Below are 23634 nucleotides of genomic sequence, written 5' to 3'. Positions count from 1 at the left end.
AGCCAATCGAGGCGTATCGATTATACGAATCCGTGAGTCCGTTCCTTTGGACGTGTGCGAAAGGGCATACATAACGCATTCATATAATTGTTGTTATTTAGCTGATTAACTTTCCGTCTCATATACGTAATGCGTTAGGATACCGATTAACAGTTCGTCGTGGTTTCCTGTGCTTCTCTGAATCACTAAAAGTCACTACTTGGTTGGTTCCTTAAAGAGCCTGCAGTAGCTGTTAACCTCAATTCCACGCCACCAGATTCATTACAATGTCCCCAGCCATCAAGATTTAGGTTTCCCGTGATTACTATCCATCTCGTACGCCAAATGAGATCATTAGAAAGGACCCGGCTAATTTTCTTCACCATCCTTCCCCAAATGCGAGCTTGTGCTCCGTCTTTAATGACATTAAACCCAAATCTTCCATCCTTCTAGTGTCAGTGACTTACTGAAGCGAAGAATATTACAGTGGTGTCGCCGATCTTATGATGCAGACACGGGAAGCATAAGAGCGGACGTCAGATCCCAGTATCGCGATAGATTTTTACACTGAGGTGACAAAATTCAGCTGTCATTTGCACTCATGTTTCCGACTCGATTGTCGACCCACGACGGGAATTAATAGACACTGAACGCGGAATGGCAGCTGCAGCTGGACGCACGGGACATTCCATTTCGGAAATCGTTAGGTGATTGAATATTCCGGGATCCTCTGTATAAAGGTGTCCAGAGAATACAAGATTTCGGGCATTATCTCTCACCATGTGACCGACAGTCTTCACATGCCCGAAAGAACAGGCACCATATTCATACAAGTATATAATTCTGGCAACACCGGCCATGACCTTGTTCTTCTGTGCGGATGCACACATATTCCCCGAACTATCACGGGACTTGGTAAGAATGTCTTCCACAAGGTTCAAATGGCTCTGAGCAGTATGGGACTTAACTTCTGAGGTCATCAGACCCCTAGAACTACTTAGACTTGGTAAGAATGTCTTCCACAAGGTTCAAATGGCTCTGAGCAGTATGGGACTTAACTTCTGAGGTCATCAGACCCCTAGAACTACTTAAACCTAACTAACCTAAGGACATCGCACACATCCATGCCCGAGGCAGCATTCGAACCTGCGACCGTAACGGTCGCGCGGTTCCAGACTGTAGCGCCTAGAACCACTCGGCCACCCCGGCTGGCGGGACATACAAGGTGAGAATGTGGGTCTCGCGAGAGGTGTGCGCGAGATAGTCCCTGCAGTCGCACTATCCTCCGTGCCCTCGGTGGCTCAGATGGATAGAGCGTCTGCCATGTAAGCAGGAGATCCTGGGTTCGAGTCCCAGCCGGGGCACACATTTTCACCTGCCCCCGTTGATATATATCCACGCCCGTTAACAGCTGAAGGTATTAATTTCTAATTATGTCTTCACGACCGAGAGCAGCAGCGCATCTCCTCGCCTCGTGATCATATCGGCTGGACCCTAGACGATAGGAAAACCGTGGCCTGCTCAGAAAAATCCTGATTTCAGGATGGTGAGGTTCGAGCGTCGCGTATACACCATGAAGTCATGGACTCAAGTTTTCAACAAGGCACTGTGCAAGTTGATGGCGGCTCCATAATGGTGTGGGGTGTGTTCACATCGGATGGACTGGGTCCTTTGGTGCAAATGAACCCATCACAAACTGGAAATGGTTATGTTCGGCTACATGGAGACTATTTGCAGCCATCGATGGACTTCATGCTCCGAAATAACGATGTAATTTTTATGGATGACAAAGCGCCATGTCACCGGGCCAGATTGTTCGCGATTGGTTTGAAGAACATTCTGCGCACTTCGAGCGAATGATGTGGTCACTCAGATCGCCCGACATAAACGCCTTCGAGTTTTTATGGGGGTCAGTTCGTGAACAAAATCCTGCTGTTCCGCAGCTATGGACGGCTAGAGAGGCACCAAAGTTGGATAGAATTATTTGAGCACCCAAAACACCGGACATTAATCCCATCGAACATTTACGGGACATAATCGAGAGATCAGTTCGTACACAAAATCTTGCAGCGCCAACACCTCCGCAATTATTGACGGCTATAGAGGCAGCATGGCTCAATGTTTCTGCGGGCGACTTCCAAGAATTTGTTGACTTAATGCCGCGTAGAGTTGCTACAATACGCCGGGCAAAGGGAGGTACAACACGATATTAGGCATTCCGCCGTCAGGCCACAAGTGGCCCATCGGAACCATCCGACCGCCGTGTCATCCTCAGATGAGGATGGGGATAGGAGGGGCATGTGGTCAGCACACCGCTGTCCTGGTCGTTGTGATGGTTTTCTTTGACCGGAGCCGCTACTATTCGGCCTCAATTGGCATCACGAGGCTGAGTGCACCCCTAAAAATGGCAACAGCGCATAGCGGCCCGGATGGTCACCCATCCAAGAGGCGGCCACAACCAACAGCGCTTAACTTCGGTGACCTGACGGGAACCGGTGTATCTACTGCGGCAAGTCCGTTGCTACACGATATTAGATGGTATCCCATAATTTCTGTCACCTCAGAATATTTGTAGATAACGCTGTCTTCTATGACGGGTCGTTCACCCTTAAGCCACGTTCTTTCGAGAACAGGATTAGACTAATTTTGGTGATCCCTATATTTTACGGGACTAGACAGCCTTGTCTCTGTAGGGTAGATATTGGTCCCGATGCACAATGGAGGCCCCTGCAGATGGAGGTGTTAGCGAGAGGATAAAGCAACGAGCTCTCGTGTCTGTCATTCGGAACGGTGACGTCAGCGCCTTGCAGCGAGACGCAGGCGAGCGTGCATGAAGGGATAGGCGGCCAGGACGGGCGCTATCTGCGGCCGCACGTGTGCCCCGGGATGAGAGCGCGGCCTGTGGCGTGTGCGCCGGCGCCACCTCCAGATAAGCACCCGCCTGTACAGCACACCCCGGCGCCGGCGCCGCCACGCCTGCGTCACTGCGAGGCCCGCCGGCGCCGCCGCGGGGTCACTCATCCGTCCCCACAGGCGCGCTTACTCACCGCTCCAGCCGCCGGCCCGGCTCAGCAAGTGCCTACCCCAGCACTCCCGGTGACATAACCTCACTTCCCCGTCCATACACTCTGACTCGACGCTTCGGCACTGTCCAACCCTAAAAAAGTTATCCATCCAGCAGACGTGGTCTTATGTCAAAGTACCTTCGTAAACGTACACAGCATTGGCGGGTATGTAGATGGTTAGAGCTGCAGAAGACCACGACAACACATTAGTGCTGTTCGTGTTAAGTGTTGATGCCATGCCTGTTAAGCCCGTCTCACACGGAGCAAGATTCGCTGTAAGTTTCCTTGCTGGTTCGCGCGACGGCTACCTTGCGGGGTCCGTCGTCTGCTAGCGGACTGCCCGCATCTCGTGGTCGTGCGGTAGCGTTCTCGCTTCCCACGCCCGGGTCCCCGGGTTCGGTTCCCGGCGGGGTCAGGCATTTTCTCTGCCTCGTGATGGCTGGGTGTTGTGTGCTGTCCTTAGGTTAGTTAGGTTTAAGTAGTTCTAAGTTCTAGGGGACTGATGACCATAGATGTTAAGTCCCATAGTGCTCAGAGCCATTTGAACAATTTTTTTTGCTAGCGGGCTACCTTGCTGCGAACCTTGTAAGATTTCCAGGATAGGTCCGGTGGCATTTTTCTTGTAGGGTTCCTTGCGTGCTACCTTCGTTGGCCAATCATGAGACGTTTCGTTTGCGACGGCAGACGCGGAAAGCTTGGGCGGTAAGCCTTTGTTGATAGTCGCTTTTCTGCTGCTGTGAGGTGCGGTAGGGGGTTCTTATAATTATTAAATAATGGCGCCGCAGTGGTCCAAGTAAGCGATTGAAGCATTGATATGTACTTATAGGGAAGAACAGTGTCTGTACGTCGTGAAAAGCGCGAACTATTATAATAAACACTTGCGTGCAGAAGCACTCGAAAAAGTTGCAAGTGCCGTGTGTCTTGTTCGACCATATACGACGAGCAAGGAAAGCTATAGCAAAATGCACAATTTACGTACTCAATTTAAAGTGGAATAAGCCAAAGTAAAATCATCGAAAAGCAGTGGCGCAGTGCCTGACACATCACTGTGTCTTTCTTCTAAATCACAGGCGAAACCATACAAAGCAGTTCTTCAAATACCAATACATCCATTCGTATAAAATTTTGCAAATGATGTACGATCTTCTATCCTATAAAATAAAGTCGTATATAACAGTCATTATTGATATATTTATAAAGTCCAATAGCAATGAAATGGTGTTACTTTTCAAACAAAATTAGGTGTTATGCGAACTAACCTCAACTCTTTATGAAGCATGGAAAGCACACCTTTTCCAGCGTTTCTCCTCTTAATCCAGTTTTTCGTCCATTCTTTCTTTCTTCTTCTCTCATTAGCATGCATTTCTGCATGGTTTAGCACCGAAACAGCTAATAACGGCAGTTTGCTCTGAACATCTGTACCTGAAGCAGCCATCTTCGTTCGATACAACATGCAGCCGATCACAACACAACTAGCTGCCGATCTAGCACCGTGGGAGAGCTTCGGCATGGAAGATAGCCGGCTCCTTTCCCTCCAAACCGGCAGGCATACACGCCATCTCGCAAACTTTCGGCGAACCTTGCTCCGTGTGAGACGGGCTTTAGGGTAGTATAAGGGGCGTCAACAGCGTCAGATGCCGAGCGGCCACTGTGGACTTATTTGGACATCTGGTCGAATCGTGCAATTTGTTGGTATTCGCATGTGAGAGTGGCCCGATGTTGGACTGCCTGGGAACGTGAAGGCAGCCACACTCGTCTTCAAGGTTCCCACTGACCACATCTGACCACTACACGGGAGAATCGCAATTACTGCATATCAGACACATCGCAAACCTTTCACATCTTTCTCTGGCAGGCGAGATAAGTAAAAGACTCGCTGAAATATTCTGTGTCATCCCATACCATTGGCCTGTGACTATCAGCAGCCGGACTAGGGAATTACTGTTCCGTGTGCAGGCTACAGTTGACACCACAACCCAAACGGTTGATTTTGGAGTGATACCGTGACCAGGAAACATGGGCTACATCTACATCTACATTTATACTCCGCAAGCCACCCAACGGTGTGTGGCGGAGGGCACTTTACGTGCCACTGTCATTACCTCCCTTTCCTGTTCCAGTCGCGTATAGTTCGCGGGAAGAAGGACTGTCTGAAAGCCTCCGTGCGCGCTCTAATCTCTCTAATTTTACATTCGTGATCTCCTCGGGAGGTATAAGTAGGGGGAAGCAATATATTCGATACCTCATCCAGAAACGCACCCTCTCGAAACCTGGCGAGCAATCTACACCGCGATGCAGAGCGCCTCTCTTGCAGTGTCTGCCACTTGAGTTTATTAAACATCTCCGTAACGCTATCACGGTTACCAAATAACCCTGTGACGAAACGCGCCGCTCTTCTTTGGGTCTTCTCTATCTCCTCCGTCAAACCGATCTGGTACGGATCCCACACTGATGAGCAATACTCAAGTATAGGTCGAACGAGTGTTTTGTAAGCCACCTCCTTTGTTGATGGACTACATTTTCTAAGCACTCTCCCAATGAATCTCAACCTGGTACCCGCCTTACCAACAATTAATTTTATATGATCATTCCACTTCAAATCGTTCCGCACGCATACTCCCAGATATTTTACGGAAGTAACTGCTACCACTGTTTGTTCCGCTATCATATAATCATACAATAAAGGATGCTGATGAATGGCAACCCCCAGCGATGAATCGCGGATGATCATCGTCAGCAAGAATGGCGCCGACTTGGGGAGAGCTTACTTTCTTCCAGTGTTGGGGAGACACGGCGGATTTACTCCTGGAACCTTGCTCTGCGAAGCCGTTGGGTATGATTTCAGGTCACGGCTGGTAGTGACTGAAAGAACTCTGGCGGCACAACGGTACGTCCTCGTGCGTCACTTCTCATCCGACCGTATCTTCGTGGCATTTTTCAACATGACAATGCTCGACCAAGAAGGCAACTTCCTCTATGAATACGCATATGTGATCGCTCTAAGCTTGTTGATACCAGTGCCTACCAATTTTAATTGTATATTACAGTACTGAGGATGGTCACTAAGTGACCGAAAATCGACTTTGCGGATAATAATTAAAAAAAAAAAAATACGGCCAATACTGATTCTCCTTCCAATTCTATCCACTACTTGGTCGTGGTGCACAGAACACTCCATGGAGTCGCCAATCAACTGTATGCGTGTTGTTGAGGCACTCCTGTGGCCACCAAACCCCCAGATCTCTCCCCAATAGAACGACTGTGGCTACCACCTCGGATATCAGCTCTGTCCCAGTGTCCGTGTCCAGTATATCATGCACCAGTAGTTGTGGGCCACCGTGTCTCAGGAGCGGATACAACGGCTTTTCACACCCTTCCCATCAGCATCAGCGCATGCATCCAGGCCAGTAGGCATGCAGCATCTTGCTGATAAGTAGGCTCATACTGCCAAGTTCTTTGTAAATTTGACTCGGTTCTGCAATCACCAAAATAGCATCACATGTCCTCTCAACCCGTGAAGTTTCATAGTTTCATTTCACTTCCTCCTGTCCTTCTGAGTGCATCAACTTCTTTTTTAGTAAGGCAGTGTGATTGGATAACACATAAGAGGTCTAACAAATACAGTCTAAGTAGAACGACGCCGTTTTCGTGTAATAAAGTCATGATTGTAGGGCCTATATGATGATGAGATGCATCCTTGGATTATACATGTAGGGCTTCGATAGATGTTACGTACCTTTTTCGGGAGTGAGTACCATATGACATCGGTCAGTATCTATTAGCATTTCCCACTCTCTGGCGAACCACTCGGGACTGTTTCCTCCTTCCTTTACACATTCCCAAGGGCTCCTATTAGTACAATCTACTACGGGTACCAAACACATGGACAGTACTCCAACATTTTCTAAACCTGTACAAATATTATAGTTTCCTTGTGTGAAAGCTTGCCTTTTACTTTACCCACGACTGCAAGCGGTTGTTTCTCTTCAGACCCCAGGAACTGTTACTCAGACCTACTCACATTTCGTGACTGACACTGGTTGGAATGCATTAATAGATTCGATTAAATGTAGATTTCTGGTAAATCTTTGTCACTCCTTACGTTTGCCTCATCAACGTTCAGATCAGTCTAGTCTGATTTATTTGGATGAGCGCTTGCACTTGCTGGACTACACTCCAAAGTGGAAGTCTTTGTAACAACAGTGTGAACATTATACCAGTTGTTCAAGTCATCGCCGACATAAATTCTCTCCTTTGTCAACGAGCCTTTTGACAGCCGCTGTGTGAAACGTACGCTTAGCTGTGCGGTCATGTGGTATGTGACAGAAGGAACAAAGCCAAATGTTTCGCATGCCTTCTCCCTAAAAGGAAGTTCGGGGCATCAATATGAGCTGATGGATTATGTTTGCTAATACATCCCTTCATGCGGTTCAGCTAATTAACATCAAGATGAATGCAGAATGAAGATGACTCCAAAGATCACTATACCAGCTGACCGAAATTTGCAAGAACAACAACTTCAAAATTTGTAGCACCAAAACAAAATAATGGCATTCCGAGGAAAATATCTAGTCAAATCAAATACTGTTTTCGATAACGTAGTTTTAGAAAAAGTGTCTCAAATAGGCTGTGCTATAAGTTTTGATTTTGACTCTGATATTGAAAATAAGTTATATAGAGTCCAAGCTGTCTGTGGTACCATTAGCAGAACATTGGATGATAAAGTACCGTCATGAAATTCTACAAAGTAATGGCGGTTCCTGTGTTGTCCTATGGAAGCGAAAGGTGGGTTACCACAGAAAAAGCTCAAACAGCGGAGATCGGGTTCGTAAGAAAGAAGTGTTCTCCACAAGAAGAGACATGATTAGCAACGAAGATATTAGAACTGAATTAAATATTTTCAACATGGATGAAAAAATCCGAAAACATCGTGAAGATTGGAGACAACACCTCGTGAGAATGCCAGGTCACAGAATTCCGCAGAAGATCCTGAACTACAAGCGGAATGGGAAAAAAGGTATTGGAAGACCTCGAAAACGATGGGAATGATTTCGTTTGTGAATTCGGAGCCGGCAACAGCCTAATTTTTGAAGGGAAGATGATGGCGATGATGAAAATAAATGCAACATATGTATCTACGAAAAAGATGGCGGAAAGCTGAAGAGATTGAAGAATGCTGAACTTGCAGTGATGATCTGCCTTATTGGTAGACTACATCATTGTCATCATCATCAAAATCGTAATCATGCAGTTCCCACCTAATTCTTCTGAATTAAACTTTGACGTTACCGTCTCGTTAACGACAGTCAGCGAAACAGAGATCGCATTCACACTTGAGAGAAGGGTTCCGACAAATGCGCCGAGCACGGCCGCTTGTCAGGTGAAAGCAGTGGGTGCTGAGTTGTGCCCGGGACAAGGGTGAACGAGCGGGATTGCGGTGTAATGCAGAAGCCAGCTCGTAGAGTGAGTCGAGCCCTCGAAGACGGACGGCCGCTGCATACACGGGACCGGTACGGAGGACCAGAGAAAGCACAGACAACGGCAACGATTCCGATCAACTGCCGTTCACACACACACACACACACACACACACACACACACACACACACACACGTGACGGAGGTTTAGTAAAATATGAATCTTCCACTAGGTCACTTTCACAAACAGCCCAGGCCAATAAAGAAGGGCGCGGTCCTGCACATTGGGGAAAAATTAATTAATATACTAATTGCATTGTGCGCTTTCGCCGATAGAACAAACGAGAGAACGGCGTGTCCCTTTCACCGATGAGCTCATCCTCGAATTACTCGCCCGCGCAGCAATTCGCAGCCGGACCTCCCTCGCCCGGTCACGCTGCATGAACACGCGGTCTATGGACTCTGGTTCCGCCGCTGCGTTACTTAATTCTCTTCGCGATTCCGCTTCCTGGGCTTCGTTAAATCTTACAACACAGCCGTCTCAGGCTGCACCTTTGGTAACGACGTTATTCTCAGCATGCAAGCACTAGACTCCGCAGCCGAAAGTCGCTTAACTCACGATACCGCCGTAGCACGACTAGGAGGCAGCCAGTTCGAATTCCTGAGGTAGAAGAAATTTTCAGCGAGCACCGATGTTGGTTGATTAGCATTTGACACGATACTTTTTATCAAATTTGTTTCTGGTATTCTGGCGATGCGCAGTTCCTGAAAAGCGTCAATAAACTTTTAATAGCAACTGGATTCTTGTAATTTAGCAACCTGACGCAGTGTTAAAGCCGTACTGTACTAGATATACAACCACAGCAGCCCTCCCGCACGACCTTGTATTTCAAATAATAAAACAAATTCCCGGTCATTTCAGCATAAAAACAGTCTTGGTTGTGAAAGTATTACATGTCAATGACACGTTTCTCCCTTTTGCGTCCAATTTCCATTTTACGTGGCTATATGACGGATGGATTTCATATACAGCTACTTTTACACAATCTGATGATGCACCAAAAGGATGAAACGCATCATTGACACATAATTTCGCAATCAAGACTGTTTTTACTCTGAAACAACTCGAAAATGGTTGCAGGAGCACCCAGCCTTAATGTAAATGAATAATTTTGAAGTCCTGATCAGTGACTGTATGCCAAAGCCCAGCGATAAACCTTTCTGTGGCGTCTCATTTTTGCATATCGTGTTGTCTCCCAGTCTAATGTAAGCACTTCGATTTGACGACATGTCTGTGTCATGCGTATCTATTTTGCTGCCTTTATATTCAGGAATTTATTCTAGACAACAACTCAAACACAGCACTAATTTCCACACACGTCATAGTGACGTACATTAAAGTGACACACTTACGCATTTATCATGAAGTGGAAGTGCGTGCGAAAGAAACCCATTTCAACCTTTCTAGCAGAGAACGGTGTCTCGAATGCAAATCACTTTTTACGTGTTTTGACGAATGCTGCGTATCACATGCCAAACGTGCATAAGATTCGGTAATTATAATACTCATCGGTAACGAAATTCCATTTTTAGCAAAGATGGCCTAGCACGACCAATCCACTTCGGAGAAAGGGCTACCCAGAGCGGCAGGTTCGTTTCCGCCGGAAAGGAAGTAGCTCTACAGCACAGCGTGGATTCCACTTCTTATTCCCCCTTCACTGAGGAGGTGGCCCGCTGGTTGAAGGACGCGACTAACTGGACCTCATCGTGGGAACGGAAGCGTACTCATTTCACTAAAGGCTACAACCGATTTGGCGACTCGTTCGCATGACAGGAAAACTACGAAGCGGAGAAAAGACCAGAAAGTGGATATAAAATAATTTTTACTGCCCCGTATGATTGTTATCGCGTAGACCTCTTTGAATGGACACGATGGTAGTGTTCATATCTGGGTGAATATTCATTTGTGCCGAATACAATTCATGTCTGCCACGCTGTTCCCTATGCAACAGCCATCACTGGGTGACAGGCCGAGCTACGTGGCAAAGTAGTTGAAAACAACGGACGCATATGGAGAGATCACATCCCTGTTTGGCCATAATACTTTAGGTTTGCCGTTGTTTCACCAAAATCACTTCAGGCGAATGATGATGCGGTTTATTCCATCCCATCGAAGCCCAACTCAGCTTGAACCACTCCTCGGATTACACTTTCGTAACTATCCGATTTGATGCGACAGAAGCTAATTGCTTTTATTTCCGTTCTACGTAAGATATGGTACAAAGTTGTAAACTGTAGCAAAGACGTCATGTTTCATCCGCAGGAGTTATAGGGCACATTCAGGATATGCTTTTATCCAAAACTTACGAAAACGCAAGAAATGGAGCAGACAAGCGAAACTCGTATAGGAAGATGATGTTTCTTCAAATGGTTAAAATGGCTCTAAGCACTATGCGACTTAACATCTGAGGTCATCAGTCCCCTAGAACTTAGAACTACTCAAACCTAACTAACCTAAGGACATCACACACATCCATGCCCGAGGCAGGATTCGAACCTGCTACCGTAGTGATCGCGCGTTTCCAGACTGACGCGCCTAGAACCGATCGGTCACACAGGCCGACTTACTGGCTTGTAACTATTCACTAACATAAGGCAACTGGAAAATTCTTTGAACGAAATAATCAATAGGTATTACCCGTATGAGGTGGCTTCACGTTCAACCAGAGAGATCGTTGCTGTTAGTCTGATACAGAAACGTCGCGGTTGTTACCCTTACCATACTCTGAGACCACTGTGAGGTCGTCCGGCTGCGCCACGCTTTAGGGTTTCTTCCCGCTACAGTCGCATACCGAGTGCGGGAAGAATGAGTGTTAAAATGCTTCTGTGCGCCTAATAACGGATTCCTCGATACCTCGCCTTCTCTCTCTTCTTCTACCGAATACACTTGCCCCTTCGCTCTCTCCCCATGTCGAACTCACTTCATTCAGTGTATCCATGTAACTTAGCTGCTCAAATCCTGGTTCACAATCATTGCTGTTTAACCACTCGCTGTCGTTTCTGCCTTATACGTCTTGAGAATGGGCAATTTATTTCACAATGTCGGTGAGACGAGTAGCAGTATCACGTTCTTTGGTACCATAGCTTTCTAGCTATGATAATATTTCAGCCTTCGTTATTTGTTTTTTCAGGAAATAGTCGAACTATACTCTGATAACCCGCAAATGGAATAATCCGCACACACACAATGAGCAGACAGCTGTGTATGGTATTATAAGAAGTTATTCATGTTGTGGTCTTCAGTCCTGAGACTGGTTTGATGCAGCTCTCCATGCTACTCTATCCTGTGCGAGCTTCTTCATCTCATAGTACCTACTGCAACCTACATCTTTCTGAATCTGTTTAGTGTATTCATCTCTTGATCTCCCTCTACGATTTTTACCCTCCACGCTGCCCTCCAATATTAAATTGGTGATCCCTCGATGCCTCAGAACATGTCCCACCAACCGATGCCTTCTTCTAGTCAAGTTGTGCCACAACTTCTCTTCTCCCCAATCCTATTCAATACCTCCTCATTAGTTATGTGATCTACCCATCTAATCTTCAGCATTCTTCTGTAGCACCACATTTCGAAAGCTTCTATTCTCTTCTTGTCTAAACTATTTATCCTCCATGTTTCACTTCCATACATGGCTACACTCCATACAAATACTTTCAGAAACGACTTCCTGACACTTAAATCTATACTCGATGTTAACAAATTTCTCTTTATCAGAAACGCTTTCCTTGCCATTGCCAGTCTACATTTTATATCCTCTCTACTTCGACCATCATCACTTATTTTGCTCCCCAAATAGCAAAACTCATTTACTACTTTAAGTGTCTCATTCCCTAATCTAATTCCCTCAGCATCACCCGACTTAATTCGACTACATTCCATTATCCTCGTTTTGCTTTTGTTGATGTTCATCTTATACCCTCCTTTCATGACACTGTCCATTCCGTTCAACTGCTCTTCCAAGTCCTTTGCTGTCTCTGACAGAATTACAATGTCATCGGCGAACCTCAAAGTTTTTATTTCTTCTCCATGAATTTTAATACCTACTCCGAATTTTTCTTTTGTTTCCTTCACTGCTTGCTCAATATACAGATTGAATAACATCGCGGATAGGCTACAACCCTGTCTCACTCCCTTCCCAACCACTGCTTCCCTTTCATGCCCCTCGACTCTTATAACTGCCATCTGGTTTCTGTACAAATTGTAACTAGCCTTTCGCTCCCTGTATTTTACCCCTGCCAACTTCAGAATTTGAAAGAGAGTATTCCAGTCAACATTGTCAAAAGCTTTCTCTAATTCTACAAATGCTAGAAACGTAGGTTTGCCTTTCCTTAATCTAGCTTCTAAGATAAGTCGTAGGGTCAGTATTGCCTCACGTGTTCCAATATTTCTACGAAATCCAAACTGTGTCGTCTGCAAAAACTTTTCACTGTTTTGCGTTGTACACACGCAGTCGTACCTCTGCCTGCAGTATGGGCTTGAGGCGTATGCTTGACTCTGTCAGCACCCAGTCACTGTGTTCCTGATCCCTGGCTAGGCACACGATGTTGGACGCTGAGAATATATGTGTAGTGATGGCGGTGATGGTGATGCTATCGTTTCGAAACTGAGAAGCGACACTGCCCCGGGGTCGGCCATCGGGTGGCAGCAGAAGGCGACAAACGAAGCCATCAGTGGCGGCCAACAAATTGGTGTCAAGACGCGCGTGCCGGTAGCCGCGGAGCGTTGAGCGTCGGGCCCCTGATTGAGCCGGCCGGCCGGCGTTGACCCTCGTTGAACCCGCGCCGCTGCGAGTCGCTCCAAGGCCGCGGCCGCTGGACGCCTGGACACTCCAGCCGGTTCCAGCCTCCGCGCTCAGCCCGAGCTTTTAAGCGCGTAACGTGCGGATGAACGAGCGGCTACAACTCGCTGATGGGCACTATATTTCGCTCGTAAACTGACCAGTACACACGCAGACTTCAAACAGTCTCACGTAACCGAGCTCCATTTGCGCATTATTGACACCTCTGGAAACACGCACGCGAAACTAGCAAGCTGCTGTAAACTTGAAACCCGGGTTCTTCGTATTACTAAACGACTAACCCGGGTCACAATCTCAGTTGCAAATCTACTATCTTACGACTTCCAGTGGTGACGAAAATTTGATTTCTGTTATTTCCTATAGTTATTGACCACCTGTAAAAAATTAAAATGCCTTCACAATCTATTCATCAAGAAGTGTAATCTTATCTTATAGGTTTCAGGGAGTAATACAAGTATTACAGTTAGAAACTGTGTCTGTATCTTGAGGCAGTGTGACTCACGGCGCGCAAATTACCCAGACTATATTCATACGGTGACTGAGAACTTCCGACAAACTTAACACACAATTTCAACTCTTTTCGAAACGTTGTTTTCTCGCTGACACGTTCCAGAAAAGAATAATGATAAGAAAAAATTTTATCGCCTACTATATTTTCGCTGTTCACGCAGGAAAACTTCAACATCAGGACTGATGTATTAACTTAATTGTTTCTTACTACCAAATCTATTCGCAATAATTTTGCACGCAGTATCCACATATACCACTGGATGTAGCTTCAAAATTATGTAACTGTACGACACTTAGTTCAGGACGGTGGCCAACGAGATATACGGGCACTGCAAGGAACTTCTGACGTCACACTAGTAGGCTTGTCCGCCACACGTCGGGAACGTTCGGCTGCGTGTAGGTCGCACGGGAAATCAATATTTAACTGGAAAGGTACCCACAAAAGGTCTCAATTTTGTCGTGTGCTATCGAGGAATTGCATGCATTTAAATGCGCAGTTAAGACTTATGAAACTCATCTGAAACAGTTACTTGCTCTCCGCCATAGAAGACTGGTTGGCACGCGAAAAAACCTGTGGTGTCACGTGCTGTGACGTACGCTCCACGGCCTGTCTTTCTCGGGGGCCTCAGTTCAGGAGATATGACGTCATAAACATTCAGATGTTTTACACACGGGAGTTCGATTCTTTAAAGAACTGGGAGTGGAAGGTTTACTGCTAACTAACTCAGGTGATAAGGGAAGAAATAAAAAAAAATCCGGCCTCGTAAAAATTACATCAGTTCAAATCTCATGCAGGAAGTGTGGCATCTTATATTATCACCTGACGACAGCAAACATAGATGTTTGTGATCATGAAAAAAAAATAATTTTCCAGTGTCACATATATCCCGCAACTACTAACAGCGCTCTTCGTTATATTATCGCCGCTTCATTCCTGTCCACTCCCGGGACTAGAACTTGAGCGAGAGCTGGCGTAGCCAAAAAATGTGAGAGGAAAAAAACCTGGTTGTAGTGACAGACTTGTGTAGCCCAGTCGGAAGTCTGAAACTAACGAATGTGCAAGTAAAACACTACCCGAAGTGTGTTGGACTCCGCAAAAATGTCAACCCATTCCATCTACGCACAAGTGTCATTCGTCTCGCCCGTCAAATAAGAAGTTATTTTCTTAAGAAGATTTTCTCACATTTGTTTAAGGAGATGATTTCCTGATTTCCATTTACCTCTACATACGCTACAATAACTAGCGATTACCTCTTCGTCCATGTATTTTGGCACAACAAAGCAGAGATAATGATGTCAATCGATTACTGAGACATAACGTAGTAATACCTTCACGACTGGTTGTAGTGACAGACTTGTGTAGCCCAGTCGGAAGTTTGAAACTAACGCATGTGCAAGCAAAACACAGTGTGCTGGACTCCGCGGTAATGTCAACCCATTCTGTCTACGCACAAGTGTCATTTTTAGTTTCTTTTTGCTTGTATTTTCTGCTCTCTCTCTCTTTGTGTGTGTGAGTGTGTGTGTGTGTGTGTGTGGGTGGGTGGGTGTGTTTTTAATTGACAGTAAAATTAACTGTTTTTAAATCTCAGAGACGCACGACCCGTTCCACATCTTAAATGTTATTGTCAGAAAATGAAACTGGTTTTGTTCAGGATCATGGGAAATATCCACGAAATATCCCGAAGACCGACGGATCGCTTAGGTAGAAAGAAGAAATCCCACGACTGACACGAATATATGAGTGGGTTTTCTGCATAAACGCCACATATCACTATATTAAGCCCCTACTATATTTCATACGTCGTTTTTTCTTCTAGCCGGCGCTTCATACGTTGCGCTTGGAGCGCAAAAGCTGTTTATCTCGTTGCCGTATATCTGCACAATTACCGTGACCTCCGTCATAACTCCATTACTAGCTCCTGTTTGCAAGAAGGAACAGTACTCGCTCCTGTTCCACGAACTGATTAGACCGTAATTGAAAGCCGCCTAGCCGGTCAACAGAGACGGCATAAAAAGCCAGAGATGCACCGATCGCGCGGTGCAGTGAGCAAATGCGAAGCGCGCGCCGAGATGGCAGATAAATCGGGTCGCAGCCGACTTGTTTGTCTGGCGGCGCTACTCGCCGGAGAGGGCGGCCGTATGGGATTAAGATTTACGCCCTGCTGCCCCTCCCAGTCTCATTGCTCGATAAATTCCAATTTACGACGCATCTTCGTTTTGTCTTTCTGCAGAATACGGCGGTCGCCCCTAAAGAGATTGCGCAACTAATCCGCGGAGCGGCGCGTCGCGTAATCCATCGCAATTGGCAGTGTCTAAGTAGCCAGTGAGTGAGTGACCAGCCTCGGATATTCTGGAAGGATGGCGTCTTTTAGTGCAGCGCAGAAAGGCGGAGTAAAGTGCAAAACGTATTGCCACACAAAAAGTGCACCAATATCAATTAATGGCTTGTTCAAAAGTGGTTCAAATGGCTCTGAGCACTATGAGACTTAACATCTGAGGTCATCAGTCCCCTAGAACTTAGAACTACTTAAACCTAACTAACCTAAGGACATCACACACATCCATGCCCGAGGCAGGATTCGAACCTGCTACCGTAGTGATCGCGTGTTTCCAGACTGACGCGCCTAGAACTGATCGGCCACACAGGCCGACTTACTATTCGCTAACATAAGGCAACTGAAAAATTCTTTGAACGAAATAATCAATAGGTATTACCCGTATGAGGTGGCTTCACGTTCAACCAGAGAGATCGTTGCTGTTAGTCTGATACAGAAACGTCGCGGGTGTTACCCTTACCATACTCTGAGACCACTGTGAGGTCGTCCGGCTGCGCCACGCTTTAGGGTTTCTTCCCGCTACAGTCGCATACTGAGTGCGGGAAGAATGAGTGTTAAAATGCTTCTGCGCAATCTGTAGTTAGTCCAATTTTATCTTCGCAGTCCCTGCAGGAACGGTGCGTAGGGGCTGAAGAATATTCTAGATTTCTGAATATGGGGACTGACGCCTTTATTCCTCACATACTAGCAATACAAAAACATCTCTCACAAAATGTCGTCCTGCGCCTTTTTCTGGCAGTAAATGGACGTTAAAGATAGGCAATCTGGCAAAACTGCAATCACGTTTCTAGGCGCTCAGTCCGGAACCGCGCGACTGCTACGGTCGCAGGTTCGAATCCTGCCCCGGGCATGGATGTGTGTGATGTCCTTAGGTTAGTTAGGTTTAAGTAGTTCTAAGTTCAAGGGGACTGATGACCACAGATGATAAGTCCCATAGTGCTCAGAGCCATTTGAACCATTTTTTGCAATCACGTATACGACAGCTCTCTCTGTTAGCATTTAGCAGTAGTTCTGTGCAGTTGATAGCGTTTTGTGCTATTATGCAGGAGGTCGAGGGTTCGATTCTGAGTCGGGGCGCGTTTCTTTTTATTTGGTAAATGTACTCTGCGTGGTCTCTGGCGTCAGTTGCATTTACTGGTGAATTAAAATGGAACAATTTTTGGTGTTACAATACACCACCTACCTCTGGGTAATCACCTAAATATCTGGAATCGTGACCATACATTGCATAGAAGGTCCAAAAAACATCGGCGTCCGCAAAACTTCTTTGCCTCTGTAGTGCACATGCCGGTAGAGCACAGACTCCTGAGCTGAATTTTCACATCATACAGAGGTGTAAACTGCGTATACAAAGTGTGACGTATTTCGTCGTTGGACCAGGATTCGTCCCACGACCTTTCGGTTTCCAGGCACGCACTTTACCGTTTCCCGGCTGTGCTCAGTAGGGATAGACTTCCGCAACGGCTCAAGGACCGTTCAAGTGCGATGTGAGCTTGCAGAACGTAGTACCGAAAGTCGAGCTTGGAGCGCGCCCCGGCCGCTGATTAGCCAGGCAGTCGTCTGGCTCTTGAACCGCGCGATAGCGTGGTGTTTGACGAGTGGAAAAATGTTTGTTCTACGGATGGAGAAGGAATTGCGGGCTGACCGTCGTTGCTATACCACCAGCCCCTGTAGCGGAGAGATTTTCACAAGAAATATTAGCATGCAGAGCAGTGTTCGGACTGAAGTCCACAACATACGCGGAACAGAATTGCCGCCTCGCAGCACGGCCGAACGCAGGGCTGCGCGCGATCCGTGTCGCAAGTAAGTGCGGTCGCAGTGGCCAGCTTTCTTCTGCAGCCGACCTTCCCGCGCCGCTTAATTGCCGGTTGGACTGCAGAGCAGCCTGCGGCGCGTATTTCGGAAGACGCCGGCTGTTTTTTTGCCGGTCGCCTGAGTCACCGCCGACGGTCGCGGCGTTTGCGTGGCACCGTGCAGCCGTCAGCCGGCCGCCGTTTTTAGCAGCGGGAAGCCGACCAGCTATCCCTTTGTGGGCGCCGCTGCCGTCTGGTCGGCCCTTTTTTCTTCTGGAGGCACCGCAACGCGCGGGCCATTGTGTCTGCGTACGTGCACGCGATCCGCGGGCGCCGCAAAAACAAGGATGCAACGCGACGCGGTCGCCTGTGGGAACAGGTAGCCGGCCAGTTACTACGTTACCCCTCCTGTGCCCCACTGGTACAGCGAGCGAGATCGTCCCTGTAATCCGTAAACACTACTGGTCTAATCCTCTGCCGCGTGAAAACACTGCCGAGTTTCATTATTCTGATCAGTGTAGCACATACAGCAGCTACACAAGCTGGAAACGATCGTGCTGAAGCAATAATAAGGTTCAGCTGCTAACGAGGGGTAGTAGTAAAGTGTTAATTGTGACCTCGAAAAAACAAAGTTTGTCTGCGCGTATCACACTCCTGGTATGCGTTGAAATACCTGCATCATAGTACCGCAGCATGACGCTACAGCCAAAACAAAATGCCACTGCCCATCTCCGCTTCGTTAATGGGCTGCACAAGTTGCTTTTGACTCCTCTAGCGGCGTGGTACCATATTGTGGTGCGAGGATTTCATTCTGTACTGATAACTGCAGACATGTATCCGCCTACGAGATGGTAGTTAATACTTTATGGCTACCGCTAGGCCGGCCGGAGTGGCCGAGCGGTTCTAGACGCTACAGTCTCGAGCCGCGCGACCGATACGGTCGCAGGTTCGAATCCTGCCTCGGGCATGGATGTGTGTGATGTCCTTAGTTAGGTTTAAGTTGTTCTAAGTTCTAGGGGACTGATGACCTCAGAAATTAAGTCCCATAGTGCTCAGGGCCATTTTGAACCTAATGAAATTTTCTTCCTTCGATCACTTTCTTATTTTTTTATTTTTTTAAGGGTGGTCCTCCAGCCCCCACCCCCCTTATCCCCTCCTAGCTCTCAACAAAAGACGTCATTTGCTCAAAGCCCATGGCTTGGCAGAAAGTTCCCTCGCAGAAAGTCTAGATTGAAAACAACACAAAAAGAACATTATCGTCGCTAACAGAACGGTGGATTAAAAGGGGGTTCTTCCAAGCCAGGAGACGAAGGAACTGCCAACGTTTGAAGTGTGTTGTATCGAAGAAGTAACGGCACATAGAGTACGAAATAAAGAAGTACTAAACAGAACAGGCCTTTAATAGAAGAGGGGATAGGTTAATGGGACGTCCTCTAGGGCATTAAGGAATAGTTAACATAGCCAAGGGCGTTCCAAACGACAGGTACGGGAGGAGAGTGCCACTGCCGTACCCGCCCCTAACCATCTTGGGAAAAAAATATCTTCACAAACCAAACTCGCAGCCTTCCACCCCCCCCCCCCTCCCCGCCACACACACACGCACGCACACACACACACACACACACACACACACACACACACACACACACGCACACAGAGAGAGAGAGAGAGAGACGCGTATCTGCATTTGCAGAAAGACCAAAGCATCCATGAAACTGACTAGTGAGGCATTTGTCATGAAACCTTAAACCTCCTTCGCCATGTGGCACGAAACTGAATTGCCCCCCTCCCCCGCCTCCTCCTACAACGCAAAATTTGAAGACACTCTCGAAACTGGCGCTTGGAATGAGCGGTAGACAGGGAAAATACACGAAACAGATTGTAGAGGAACTTGGGTGTAATAGTTGCTTAGAGATGAAAAGATTTGCACAGAAAAGGAAAAGGCAGAGGACTGCATCGAGCCAGCATGGCTTTTCCGTGCTTCGATAAGCTTTATGTTCCTTATTTTATAGATCTCTCTCTCCTCCATACTGAGGGTCCCGTAATTCTTTATCTGGTATAGATTCCAAAAATCGTCTTTGGTAACCCACCTTGATTATGCTTTTATGACAGTTTAATTACTCACGTTACCACACCTAATAATACAAGCAGCTTTATGAAACATCTAGTGGGATGAATAAATAAATATACAGGGTGTCGATAAAGCCGGTATCATTTCAAAAGATCGTAACTTGAAAACAGAGGTGTGGCATCATTGTTTCTTCTAACACCGTTTGGCAGCTGTCAAAGATTTTATTTTCTGTTATGGTAGAATTTCGTCACTCGTAGAACATCAAGGGGATATTGGAGTTCTGCAGACGAGCGGATCATCATTGTAACACCAACAATTCTGAATCTTCGTTGATTCGTGCGCGAAAGAGAGCAACGTTACTGACTGGTGTTCTGATGCTTGACGTAACGCCACAAAATGAAATCTAATGGTGTGATATCGGGAGAGCGCGTGGGACATGCAATGTGACAATCACGACCCATCCACCCCTCAGGAAATGTGTCTTTTCCTGCTACTCGCATAATGCATGGCGCACTGACTTGCGGTGGCTGCATTGAAATGCAGCTCGGACTCTGTCAACACGTGCTTGGGACACACAAGGACGTCAAAAAAAAAAAAAAAATGGTTCAAATGGCTCTAAGCACTATGGGACTTAACATCTGGGGTAATCAGTCCCCTAGAACTTAGAACTACTTAAACCTACCTAACCTAAGGACACCACACACATCCATGTCCGAGGCAGGATTCGAACCTGCGACCGTAGCGGTCGCGCCGTTCCAGACTAAAGCGCCTAGAACCGGTCGGCCACACTGGCCGGCGAGGACCTCTCCACTTCGCGGAAGATCTTTGACACTGTCTCTTTGCAATTTTTGAAAAATCTCGATAATTCCGCGATACCATTGTCACAAATTTGGATTTTACGTACCACATTGCACATAGCACCTTCTGCTACTCTGCCGGCATTTTGATGCACTGCAACTCAAATCTGCAACATGGGAAATCGTGTTTTTGAAATGATTATGGAACTTTATGGACACATTGTAGAGTGATACAGGTTCCGCTTTGTTTCATCCTGCCACAGTCTTCACCATTTCACTTCGTGAAGATGGGCGAGTTTACAAACGAAGAAACATTTGACGACAGATTCAGACAGAACTGTTTCTCACTATTTTTGCTGTTACTCGTCACGTTTTGCTTCTGCCGAGCGTGGTGCGGCTTTTGAGTGTCTAGTTTGGCAAGTGTGAGGTAATCATTTGTAGCAGTACGTACGTTGCTTGAAAATAAACCAGTCCGATTGCGGAAAGGAATGAGCTGCCAGGCAGCGGAGCGCAGTTGGCTGGAGGGGAGAGGCGGCTGTGCTCCGCAGCCGCCACTGGAGCTGTCGCGATATGTTCTTCGGCGGCGGCGCCGGGGGCAGCCGCCAAGGCTGCCTCGAGACCGGTTGGCCTTGCCCGCTGCGCTCCAGCCGGGCGTGCACGTGACCGCCCGGGTCAGCACAGAGATATAGCAGCCGCCTCCTGCGCAACTATACACACACACACACACACACACACACACACACACACACACACACACAGGAGCATCGAGAGTCTGTCGTCTTCATCACATGAACGTAGCAGGACTCACGAAAACTTAAGTGCGCCGAAAAAAGACTAGATTCACGTTAGTGATGTGCATCTAAGAATGTGGACGATTGGACGATAGCCAGTCTCGAGGAACAGTGTACCACGTGACGCTCTGGCCAGTACCATGTCTGCAGCGTTTGCCTCAGACTGCGCGTAGAACGTTTAGTGTCGATCTTCATGTTAGACAAGGTATGGCGAGGGTACTTGCAGTGGACAGATTAAAATATAAAAACACCGCGAGAAATGCTTGCGTGCACGTAAATGTGGACGCTAGCCAAGCCTGCAGGTGACGCCGCTGTATTGACCACGAACGACACCTGATCAGTGCCCTCAGTACGTTGTAGCTGTCAGTCGGGGTTAGAACAGATACCAGGCAAAACAAACACAATGAAGACCCAAATAAACACGTACACCTGCCTAATATCCTGTAGTGCCCTTGCGAGCGCCAGAAGTGCCGCAGCACGACGTGGCATGGACTCGACTAATGTCTGAAGTAGTGCTGGAGGGAATTGACACCATAGATCGTGCAGGCTGCCCATAAGGGGTGGAGATCTCTTCTGAACAGGTGCGAGGCATCCCAGATATGCCCAATAAAATTCATATCTGGGGAGTTTGGTGGCCTCCTCCAGCTTGAACAGTCCCCTGCTGACAGCCGGCCGGGGTGACCGAGCGGTTCTAGGCGCTACAGTTTGGAACCGCGCGACCGCTACGGTCGCAGGTTCGAATCCTGCCTCGGGCATGGATGTGTGTGATGTCTTTAGGTTAGTTGGGTTTAAGTAGTTCTAAGTTCTAGGGGACTGATGACCTCAGAAGTTAAGTTCCACAGTGCTCAGAGCCATTTGAACCATTTATTTGGCCCATAACTGAAATCTGCAGCAGTTTGCGGATGGGTTGCACCTTTGTCACGTTGAACGATTCTCTCCAGTCGTCCTTGGTGCCGTTCTTGCAGAATCTTTTTCCGGCCGCAGCGATGTCGGAGATTTGATGTTTTTACTGGATTCCTGACATTCACGGTACACTCGTTACATGGTCGTACGGGAAAATTCCCACTTCATCGCTACCTACAAGATGCCGTGTCCCTTAAATTTTGATAATCTGCCATTGCAGCAGCAGTAACCGACCTAACAACTGCGCCAGACATTTGTGTTATATAGGCGTTGTCGACCGCAGCGCCGTATTCTGCCTGTTTACAAATCTCTGTATTTGAATACGCATGCCTATAACAGTTTATTTGGCGCTTTAGTGCAATACACGATGAATAATGCCGCCCTCAAATGACGTGTGATTGTGACTGCATTAGGTCGGATCTAAGTGAAGTAGAAATTGGGCAAATTGTTGGTGCTCGTATGCTGAATGTTTCTGTAACCAAGGCAGCAGAAGTGTTTGGTGCTTCAAGAGGCACCGTATCGAAGATTTATACCGCATACAGGAAATGCAGGGAAACATCATCCGCTAAGTCACAACGCGGATGAAGGTGTTCGTTGAGTGACGGCGACGGTCGGTCATTGAAGAGGACTGTGACGAAAAATAAGAGGGCGGCAGCTGCAAAAGTGACTGCACAACAAAATGTCACACTTCCGAACCCTGTCAGCATCACAACACGAAGGGAACTTCGTAAGCTCGACAGTTATTTTGCAAGGAGACTGGAATAAGATTCCTTTGAAAATCATACAGAACCTATTTTTATCCATTCAGAGACGACTGGAAGCTATTTTGAATGCCATCGGGTTTGTTACACCCTCTAAGGAATGGTAATACGTTTTACTTTCGGTGTTTCCATATTTTTCTCCACCATCTGTAGGTTGCAGTGAGCAACGAACTCGAATGCGTTTCATCCTTGCTGACAGTCTTCGATCTCAGTTACTTTGTGTCTCACGATCAGCTGTACTAAGATACAGACCTCATTTGGAGTGGCTTCCTACCGATAGTGTTCAAGTTAAACTCATTATAAAACTCGTTCGGTGTGGACCAAAGATAACTCAACATGGCGACGTCGACTT

The 23634-nt window shown here is 47.1% G+C and overlaps 1 protein-coding gene and 1 non-coding gene across 2 annotated transcripts in view; both read left to right on the top strand.

Moving 5' to 3' along the window:
- Positions 1–23634, top strand: part of LOC126475505 (death-associated protein kinase related-like) — a 230473-nt gene that overhangs the window by 191103 nt on the left and 15736 nt on the right. The window lies entirely within an intron of this gene.
- On the top strand, positions 1269–1343 carry Trnat-ugu (transfer RNA threonine (anticodon UGU)). The gene has a single exon. It is a non-coding gene; the product is annotated as a tRNA-Thr (tRNA).

This window comes from Schistocerca serialis, chromosome 4 (genome assembly GCF_023864345.2).
Source record: "Schistocerca serialis cubense isolate TAMUIC-IGC-003099 chromosome 4, iqSchSeri2.2, whole genome shotgun sequence".
Classification (NCBI taxonomy): Eukaryota; Metazoa; Arthropoda; class Insecta; order Orthoptera; family Acrididae; genus Schistocerca; species Schistocerca serialis.
The sequence above is the reverse complement of the archived record's forward strand: the minus strand, read 5'-3'. Positions and strand labels throughout refer to the sequence as shown.